We start from the raw sequence: 11,256 nt of genomic DNA on the forward strand, positions 1-11,256 counted from the left end.
AAGATTGTGTTAAGATAGATAAGATAGAAAAGACATTAAAATGCTCATTTTGTCAATATTATTGTGAATTTTGGCTATCTCTGAAGAAGGAGTGTGAATTGATTAGTCATAATAGAATTTTCATATTGTAATGAAAACTGCAGCTGCAAGAGATTTATAGGTGCTTCTTACCACAAAAAAAAAATCGCACAAGTATAGCAATTTCACTTTGCAATTGAAGATATCCTGGAACAACCACCACCTAAGTGCCATACATTAAAAATATAAGCAAAAGAAATTGCTTCTCCATTCATAAATCTAAGAGCATTCAAATAAAATACTACCATGTATGGATGGTGCTAAACAATAACTTTCTTATTTCTCTCTGAAAGTCCTGAACTGTTAAATAGGCAAATTCAAAACACTAAGGCTTAGGATTTCTCAAAAAACTGCGTCTTGTCATTCTTCAGTTTCAACTGAGAGACTCTGCTCTCAGACCAGCTGTGTCAGCGTAGCATGTGCTCCTTGTTAGGGACAGTGCAGGTTGTTTTGACTTATGGACCTGAGGGACAGCTGTTGGCTTTTTTTACTCTTCTTTTCATCATCATGGCATGTTCACCTAAGAGAAGAAGCTGTGTCAGCTGGTGTCCGCTGGGAGGAAGGCTCTTCTATTCTAGGGGGCATATAGATACGCTAACGGTAGACTTTAAGGTGATGGGAAAGGGACTTTACAGTGCAGATTTGGGAGTCTGCAGCTTATGTAAAGGCTAGAATAAAATTACTGAAAAACAGTGTTTGTGGTAATCTAAAAAGTAACAGATTTAACTTGCAGAGCAGTGAGTAAATAATTTTTCTTTATTTTCCATTTTCCCTAGATACTTTGAGATTTTGGCTTATATAGTAATGAAACCCGGTTTTGAATAGGATTTTAAGTGTCTTTTGGATGACTTTGAGAGGGAGAGGTCTAGGCCAATTCTTAAAGCTGTGACTGACCTAGGGTGCTTCCATTTCAGAGGTAAAATTTATTACCTTGCAAGGGGCACTTGGATACCAATGGACAACCAGAGGGTATCACAGAGCACTGCAGCTGCATGTTTCCATTGCAGCAGATTACTGATCTAATGGGCTGTCATTCTTTTGGTTAGCTCTAATTTCTGATGCAGCTAGAATGCAGTTTCAGATGCTAGTTCAGGAAGCAGCCCAGTGTGGAGTATCAAGCAGAAGCAGAATGAATAGTGTAGGGTAAGTGGAGCTTTCTCTTTTGTTTTGTTATTAATATGTACAATTGTTGCTGTATGAAAACACTGAGCCCTGGTCAGTGCTAAATCCAGCTGGGAACCTTGTGCTTTTCTTCTTAGGCAGTAACTGCAAAATAGGAGTCAATTACACTCTTTATCCTTCATAAAATCCAGATTACTACACAAAGAGCTGTTTTACTGTGGAGGATGCTGAGAGCTCTTAGTACCTCAGCAACTTGCTTAAAGTTGTGTGGCAGGAGTCTTGACCTATGCAGTCAATAATTGATATCAGAGTAGATATGAGGAAGTAATTCTTTACTGTGAGGGTGGTGAGACACTGACACAGGTTGGCCAGTGAAGTTGTGGATGCTCCCTCCCTGGAAGGGTTCAAGGCCCAGTTGGACAGGGCTTTGGGCACCCTGGTCTGGTGGGAGGTGTCCCTGCCCATGGCAGGGGTTGGACTGGATGAGCTTTAAGGTCCCTTCCAACCTAAACCGTTCTATGAGTCTGTGTGGAATAAAATCTGTAAGGAGTTTTTTCAGTGTCTAGTAGAATGACTGAAAGAGTAAAGAAAATAAAGTACTGCTTAGTCCAAATGAGTGTACCGGAGAGATCAGAACTGAAAGAATTACAGAAAATGCAAATAAAGGAATTGACACACATTTCCTTCATTTCAGCTCCGAAATGCAATGGTGAATCGGAAAACAGGGAAATTCTCCATGGAAGTGAAGAAGACAGTGGACAAAGGGGTACAATGTCTAAAATATTATTCCAACTAACTGTAAAGAAAGCAGTTGCTTTTTTGACAGTTTTTAAGATTGCTATAAATATAATTCACTGCAGTATATTTTTTCCACACACTGAATGTAAACATTGCTTGTAATTTTATCAGTGACTAATCATGTGGTCTTTTACACGTTTCTTATAGCAAACTAACTTCTTCCCCCCTCTTCTGACTTTCTTGTTCTGAATCTAGAAGCGGGTATTGGTGATGACAAATGACTACTATTATACAGACATCAAGGGTACTCCATTCAGGTAGAGCTGACCATAATAAATAGACATTTCATCAGACTCATTGGATTTGCATTTGTACAGCGCTTGTGAACTCATTGAAAGCTCATCAGCAAAAGTTAACAATGAAATATCCCTGGACAATGCTGAAAATAGCAAGGAAAAGGAGCCTACCATCATTCCTTTCAACTTTTCCAGGGATGGAAAGTTTGTGCAAACTCACACAGGCAAACTCAGTGTTTGTCATGGCTTACGTTTCATTAAAATAATATTCAGTTGAGGTTTACATTGAATGAAAAGCTTTCGTAAGTACTTGGAGAGCTATAAATACTTTAATCCATTTAAGTAGCTACATATTGAGTCCCATTTTGATTTTTTTCCACAACAAAAATGTAATGTAAAATGAGATAGTATTTCACTTCCAATTTGAGGTTTGAATATTTTGTTTCTCTGAACAACCTTCAGTATATTTGTATAACTAAAACTGAGTAAGTCAGCCATGTTATTTTGGCATGCATCTTAGGAGAGAAAAAAAAAAGACAGACAGGAAGTCTCTTTAAAAATGCTCATATTTGAATTAAAAATAATCCATTAGTAAAAGCATACTAACTGCACCTTATGCTTAAAGCAGGAGGCTGATAGTTGTAATACTCAACTGAAATTTTCTTCAATGAAACGATTTCAGAGAACCTGAGCTACATTTCCAAAGAGAAAATATAGACACATTTCTCTGATCTCTAATGCATGTATTTATTCTTGTTAAAATACATACATGGGTGGTAAAACTCAACGGTTTGCTTTTTATGTTATTTTTTTATTTTGTGGGAGGTTTTTTGTGTGTTTTTGTTTGGGTTGGTTTTTTGTTTTTTTTTTTTTTCCCCCTGTGGCACTGTCATTCTTACCCTATTTAGTAAACAGATACAGGACTACATATATGCATACAGCGTGAATTCTGATTCTTAGGACAGAAATATAGTAGAAAAACTGTTCTGCCTTGTTCATCATGGTCTGTATCTCATTTTTATGGATAGGAGTACAGATTCAGGAATACAGCAGAGGCAACATTTATTAAAATGTACACTGTAGATGTTTACACAAAGATGTTTACTCTTCAGCCCATTTCCATATTGAGCTGTTGATTGCAGAATGCATGCTCTTGGAGTTGGTGCCTCTACATGTACTTAAAGTATCAGCTCGTGCCTTTTAAGTCTTACTGATTACTGGTAGGTTCCTAGCCTAATATAATCCCCTTGACTGAATGAATGCCAGAAGGTATTCTGTGTATATGGTCAATAGGAAAAGGCATGGCATCCTCCCCCAGCCAGTTCTCTAAACTTTACTAGTTTAAATGGTAGGCTAAAGACCAAACCAGAATGGGGTACATCACTGTTGAGTGTTTACAAAGCTGAAGTCAATGCCAAAAAAGTTGAACTAGCTAAATATATGAATCATAGAAAAATTAGTCCAAAAGCAGTCATGATGCTGTTGCTACATATGAAATTCTGTTCCTCTCAGTAGCTCCATTGATTCCCACACTTACGTAGTTTCTCAACAGCTTAGTCTGATTTGTGAAAAATTGTCTCCTTCATTGTAAGGCCATGGGCATGTTCAAGGCTCAACTGAAGAAATCTCATGCTGTGAGATTTAGCAGCAGTGAGCTTAAAGGGGCTTGCTTATTAGTTTGTCAGAGAATAATGGTTTACTGCACCTCTAAGCACACATAAATACAGCTGATGGTTGCAGACACATCAGAACTGAAACAGCATTGAAGCAGCTGGCTGAACAATAAATATGATCAGTGAAGATTTGGAAACAAACAGTTTTAAAGTTAATCATAGTACTCTAGCTGTAAATGTTAGAAATTTAAATGGCTCTGAATGTCTTATTGTTTGTCTCATGGATTTCAAGGTCTGCTTTATTTCTCTGTACAGTTTAGGTGTGGCTCTCTCTAGAGGACATGGAAAATATTTCTTCAGAGGGAATGTAACTGTGGAAGAAGGTAAGATACCTACCTTCTCATGTTGCTTACACAGTAGTTTTGTTGTTAATCTGGTAGTCCTAAAGATTGCATGTTTGCCTGCAGATTCCATAAGGCAACTAAATTTTTCCTCTTTTTATTTTTTTTTTCTTTAAAGATCTTTTACTTCATGGTTTATTTTCCCTCATTTATATTAAGCTTAGACTGCTTGTGAATCTTCTTTAGATGGGAGTCATCTTCTGTCGTCCTCTCTCAATGTTCCAGAGAATCATTCAGGGTCTAATGTTAATTATTTTGGGTTTTTGTGTGGTTTTGTTGTTGTTGTTGGTTTTTGGTTTGGTTTGTTTGGGGTTTGTTGTTGTTTTGTTTGGTTTTGGTTTTTGTGTTGTTGGGGGTTTTTTGTTGTTGTTTTTTGTTTTGTTTTGTTTTGTTTTTTCCTGAATGAAATAACCACTGAGAGCACTGTAATGGCTTTTTTGTTCACAGACTATACATTATGAAATCTTTAATAGCTATAACTACTTTGGGCATTATCTACAGGGATTTACCCTTTGTATATTTATAATAACAGTAGAAGTAACAAGGGGAAGAATGGTTTTGCTTTTTGATAAGTCTACAATTAGAAAAAAATGAATTGAGGAGTCAACTATGAGTACTGATAAAGTTGTTTGGCCACAAGATCACAAACATGGCTTCCTGAAGATGTAGGAAGAGCAGAGGCATTTCACAAGATTGAAGAGAGGGTTGAGAAGTTTTAGCCATTGCTGAGCTAAAAATGTTCCAATGGAGGAATGCTTTCTGATTTTATGCATAATTTTCCACTTCCATTTCTGCTTCTTGTTTTGTCAGTGATGTTAAACAAGATAGTTAATTTCTTCAGGTCTTCGTTCCTCAGCTGTATGTTAGGGCATTAATCATTCCTGTATCCAGAAAAAAGATGTAAAAAGAAATGCTTTAAAGTTTGAGCCACTTGCACAGCAAGTACCTGTCTAGATAGAAAGAGAGCACAGCAGGAGGCTTGGAGCTGCTTACTCTCCAAAGTGTTCCCAGCATACCTCTCACTTCTTTTCTTTAGTTCAGCCACACATCTCAGCCAGTCTGTCTAATACTTCCTCCCAGATGCATCACCAGAAATTTTTACATAGCCATAACCAAGTGTTCCTTTTCTCACACTCTTACCTTCACTGATTTTCTGTCTCTGACACCTCACTGTCCTCTCCAAGGACTACAAATATAGTTCTAGTTTTGACTTCCTTGCTTTCCTTAATCACTGTAGCTTTGTCATTGTTTATTATATCCTCAGGGGGTTTAAACTCAGACCCTGCCTGAACTCTGCTTATTGTCTATTGATAAGTGTTTCAAGAATTTTTTTAATTGCCAAAGTACATTTTTATTGTACTATATAACTAATGATATAGTTCTTATTTACAAGCATTTCTGTGACCTGTTAGGGCAATCAGCCTATTCTGAATGGTCCCATAAATGACTGTTTGTGTTCGTGAACTGTGTGCTTAAGTTTTGAGGGAATTGTTCTTTTTCAAGAAATGCTTTCTTAAAAGAGAAAGTAAACAACTCTCATGAATTGAGAGGTATGTATTTAAGCATAAAGAACTTTACTAGCCATATGGAATGAGGGAGTACGAATTGGAGTCTTTTGCCACTGTGTATTTCTCTTCATTCAAGTTTTCTTCTAAACTTCAAATACATCATGTGAGTAATTTGTATGAGTTAAACTTATCAGCACAAAACCAGATTTTTCTACCTTTTCAGTTTTAGATCTGATTTAGTTGGCTTTTGCCAACTTGTTAGACCCTAAAGTGTATCTGAACATAGTTTACTATGATTTATTACACTGTGGTAATAATACACTTTCCAAGAAGGAAGGGTTTATGTTATGGAGAGTATGTAAATAATCATCTGTTACCCAGACTGCTCCCTAAATAACCCATTATTATTCCTGTTACAGGTTTACATGATTTAGAACACCCTGATGTATCTTTAGCAGATGAATGGTAAGCCTTAAACAAAACATGAAATTGGTGTCTGTTACCCTTCTTGGTTTCATATTTTTTGTGCTTGCTAAGCCCGATTCTTTATGTTCAAAGACAAAGAAAGATCATTCTTATACATATTAACATTTTAATGTTTTGACAATGTATTCACAGGTCCTATTGCAACACTGACTTACATCCTGAACACCGTCAAATGACTCAGTTAGAAGCAATTAAACGCTACCTCTCAGGAAAAGAGCCATTGCTCCAATGCAAGTATTTTGTTAAGTACACTTGTAGTAGGCTTTATCCCAGCTAAAAACTGTTGTACTGAACCTTGTACAAAATGCAAAGCTACTTAGTTTAACCAGTGATAAATTGAGATTGGATTGCTTAGCTGATATCACTTTGGAATTTCATTTGGTTTTGAGCTTTTTCCAGGGTATCAATAAAGATAATGATGATGCAAATATCTGACTTCTATGGTAAAAAAATATGCCTGAACCAAACATTCAAGTTTCTGTTCAGATGGTGTAGCTATACTATGCAATATTATCACTCCATTTGGTTTTATAAGTTAAATACAATTGGTCTGAATCAACCCTTGGATCACACCTCTAAAAAATATGCCAAATATTTCGTGTTTTGAGGAAAATGTATATGCAATTAGCATTTCTGAACTGCAAAGCAGAATGAAAAATGCAGATGGATAAGCGCATATTTTTTCTGTTTGCAGAAATGTAGAGCTTTTGTGACTGTTAGTAGATCTAATTGTTTTAACCTTATGTTGTGTGCAAATGCAAGCATTAGATAATATGTACATTAATGTGTTACATGAAACAGAGAACAATTTTTTGAGTTTTCATCTAAAATTGTTAGTGCAATGAAATGATCTATGAGAAACTGCATTATGGTAAAATGCCATGTAATATTACATAGTAAATGCTTAATAATGTAGAATTTTGAATGCATATCACGGATAAAATATAGTATAGTATAAAAATTTATCTAAAAAATATTTCTATATGTACATGTGTTTACTGATTTTAATATATTATAATAGGTGATAAAGAATTGATCCAGGAAGTTCTCTTTGATGCAGTTGTGAGTGCACCAATTGAAGCTTATTGGACCAGTCTAGCATTAAATAAATCAGAGTAAGCAAGTTTTGTGTCAGTCTTTATGTGTCAATCATAGGTGAATTTTTAGTAATTATGTTCATGAACTGGTGGAATACATAACAAGTTCTGGTATATATGAAAATACTGTATTAACTATTTGATCCTAAATACTACCGATTTTGAGTCAGTGTTAAGTGTTTGCGTTGCAGTGTATGTCATGATGATTGGTTGTAACGTTACCCAATTTTACGATATAAATAATGAAATTGTATACTAGCTACAAGTTACAGTTCTGAGTATTTCTAACAAGTGGTTTAGAGTACTTGAGAAATTTAATTCAAAATTTCCAGAATTTTTGATGGAATTGGTAGTCTGTCTCAGAACAAATTGCATAGAGAAAAACTTGCACTGGTAAAATAAATTATTTCTTTAATCCTTTTTTTTGTGTTTTGTTTTGTTTTGTTTTCCAGAACTAACTGGGATCTAGCTTCCTGTTATAGATAGCCAGAAGATTAGCTGGTCTTTTTTAGGGTTTATATGTTTTACTTAATTCATTTATGTTATGATATACTAAGGTGTAAAGGAACAAGGTGTTAGTATATATTAAGCAGGTGTTAAGATAAGCAGTTTGCATGAAATACTGTGGTTGAAGGGCAATTCTGGAGATTCTAATGATTAGATTCTGCTGGATTCGAACCATTTTTTAAAAGTTGAATGAGAAAGTATATTGCTATAAAGTACATAGTCGTAATGAATGAAGTCAATGTGATTAAATCTGATTCATCGAACTAAGGATTATTCAGTCACCTCTTAGAAGATAAAGATAGGAAATTGTTGCATATTAATATACTGTAGACATTGATGAATTTATAGAGGCATAAGATTTCTTAGAATCCTCCTACAGAATGAAATAACAGATCCCATAAACACAAGAAGGACAGCTGTGGAGAGATGCTAGTGAGAGACTTTTAATCCCCTTTCATATTCTAACTTACACTAATGAGACAGGCCATTTATTGAAGAATGAAGTATGAGACAGCAAGATGGAGAAGACTGTGGTCCCTGGTATTGTGATAATATGAAGTTCTTGTAGCCATAAGAGAACTAATCTTAAAGTAGCTAGCTTAATACTGATAACAATGCAGCAAGAGGGTTCAGCCTGAGCTACCTGCCACATTTTTTTCCTAAGGTCTAGAGGCTAAAGACTTTCCTTGTGGCAGGTATGTTTGGCTCCAAGCTAGCTGTTTTAAATCTAGCTTAGCTTTTGCTTGCTTGAGCAACAGTCATACCTGTGATTTGAAGCATAGATGTACTGCAGAAATGTTGAATGGACTTGGAGCAAGATGTGGAATTCCTGCCCATCTTGAATCATTGGGTGCCAGTGGTTATGCCACACCTTTTTATTCTATCGCTTCCATATAATCCCTCCCCACAATTCCTACCAAATTTACTGTCCAAGTTGACTTTTTAGTGACTCTTGGCCTAAACTTCATTTCTACATTGTATGTTTTCCAAAACCCACATGACTTTAGCTTGAAAAGATCAACATTTAAATAAATAAGAGAAGTGTACTTAAAATAATTTTTCTCAAAAATGTGTACACTTTCTTTGACCAGTAATACAGCTTTATCTGTTTACTGTCTAGAAACATTATCTTTGCTTATGTTCTGCTCTATTTCAGAAACTCTGACAAGGGAGTGGAAGTTGCCTTCCTTGGAACACGGACAGGACTATCTCGTATCAACCTGTTTGTGGGTCCGGAACAGCTTACTAATCAGTAAGTAACAAAGCTATGCTTGGCAGCCATTAGAGAAAAGAAGAAAAAAAATGCTTATTTTTAGGAAGCCCATCTACTGTATCTTTCAGGGTTTTAAGCTGGCCCACTGAAATACAGAGAATAAGTTAGAAATATTTTTATAGAATCTCTTAAATTATTTCTTCAACAGGAACATTTGTAACAATGAGTTATTTAAACCTGTAGCCCATACATTTACTTTCCCCCCACTCCCTTGGCATTAACCTCACATCTTTTTTCTTCAGAGCAGAATTATGAATATTCTACATCTGCAAATGATAATTTTGTTTTTCTTACTGTCCCATCGAAAAAACCAAATATCTCTAGGCTTTTTCAGGGATTTTGCATCATTGTGGAAAATGTTTTGGTGTTGAAATAAAGCCAAGTGACAGAAGTAAACTGTGTAAAAGAGTAATCAGGAGATCTCATAATTCAAGATTTTCCTATTTTGCTTGGAGAACATGTAATCTAGTGGAGGTGCAGCTTTCTTAAAATGGAGAGCTATAAAATACTAATAATTAATGTCTTTTTCTGGCAGCAGTTTGATAGTGTCAGGCAAATCTATATGTATTATGTGTGTAAAAGAAAATCTGCACTTGATGTTTATGATAAACTGTTTATTGAATAAAATTATGTGGTGCTTATCTGAACCACAAAATATTGTTGTAATGTGAATAGTCTGACAGGTGAGAGCAATAGCATTGCAATTCATTGCTGTCAGACAGCAAACCAGAACAATAGCGTGGAGACCTTACCTACTCTTTTTGCTGACACAAACTTTCCACTGTCAACATTCCCTGACATTATTGAAGATTAAAGTATGTAGTTGTCCTTTACCACCCCTTATATATTTTTTTGGAAAGTAGGCTATTAAACTACTTTATTTTGTTACTTAAGAGTGAATGTCAGTGGCAGCAATCTACCAAATCTCCTGTCCCTTTTCCACTTGGTACAGTTCACAATTCCTACATTGTGCTGAGAGAAAAAGGCTTTTTAGACTAGGCATTTTAATTTGTACACATCAGTACCAGTATTTTTAGTGATACTTACAGGGACATTTTTTTTTTTTTAGTACTTTTTCCACCCTTCACAATGAAGGCAATTACAAGTGTGTCACAAATACTCATTAGGGGCTAAAGTTAACCCTTCTCTTGAACAAATGATATTAGAAAAATTGTCCAAACCCATTCTGTTTCTCAAAAGATTGCATTTTGGTTTTTTCTTGTCTTTCAAAGCTAGAAACTATTGTGTGCCGTGCAACAAACAACAAGTCTTTTCTTTCTCTCTTCTTTATCAAGAGATTTCCTGACAGCTGAAGATAAGGAGAATATTTTTAATGCGGATCATTTTCCACTCTGGTACAGAAGAGCTGCTGAGCAGATACCTGGGAGCTTCGTCTATTCAATCCCATTTAGTACAGGTCTATAATTTTGTCATTCTCTTAATGCTGACCCATATATGATGCTGAAAGTGTTCCAAATATGTCAGTACTGAGTGGGCTCTGTAATTAATCCCAAATGTTAATTTAAAATATGCATTGAAATTTTCAGTTATTGTATTGGTCCTTTGACCAGATGCATCTTTTACAGGGCTCCAAGGGAAACCCCAAGATGTAATATAACAGTTTTCATTTAATATTTATGCAGGTTGAGCTTACAGCCTAGTATTTTAAGACAAGTCCAAGATAGCAAGTAGCCATATTAATGAGAAGCCCTAAGAGTTGTCACCTTTGACGCTGCTTTTCGCAGAGAAGGCAAAAATTGATTACTCATTTCAGTGTTTTAAGCTTGTTGTTGGGATGCTGGGGAATTTTGGAATGGCAGTGCCTGTGTTTTCTGTGCATGCATAGAGCATGATGTTCACTGTCTTATTTTCTGAGCACTAAATCCACATGGACTGTTATTTCAAACTAGGGGGAAAAAGCTCAATTTCCTCATTCTGTAATATGTTATTTCAGTTATTTTTTTCTTAATAAACGCTGCAGAAACCTCAAACAAAAGCAATGTAGTGACAGCCAGTACTGCTATTCAGCTTTTGGATGACAGAAAATCTCCGGTTGTTGCAGGTAAATTTGTTGTAATTTGTTTTGTTCATTTTTTAAAAGCAGTTTGAGTTCCTCTCTTTCTCTTTTAGGTCAGCA

This window comes from Mesitornis unicolor, unplaced genomic scaffold, assembly GCF_000695765.1.
Source record: "Mesitornis unicolor isolate BGI_N332 unplaced genomic scaffold, ASM69576v1 scaffold8259, whole genome shotgun sequence".
NCBI lineage: Eukaryota > Metazoa > Chordata > Aves > Mesitornithiformes > Mesitornithidae > Mesitornis > Mesitornis unicolor.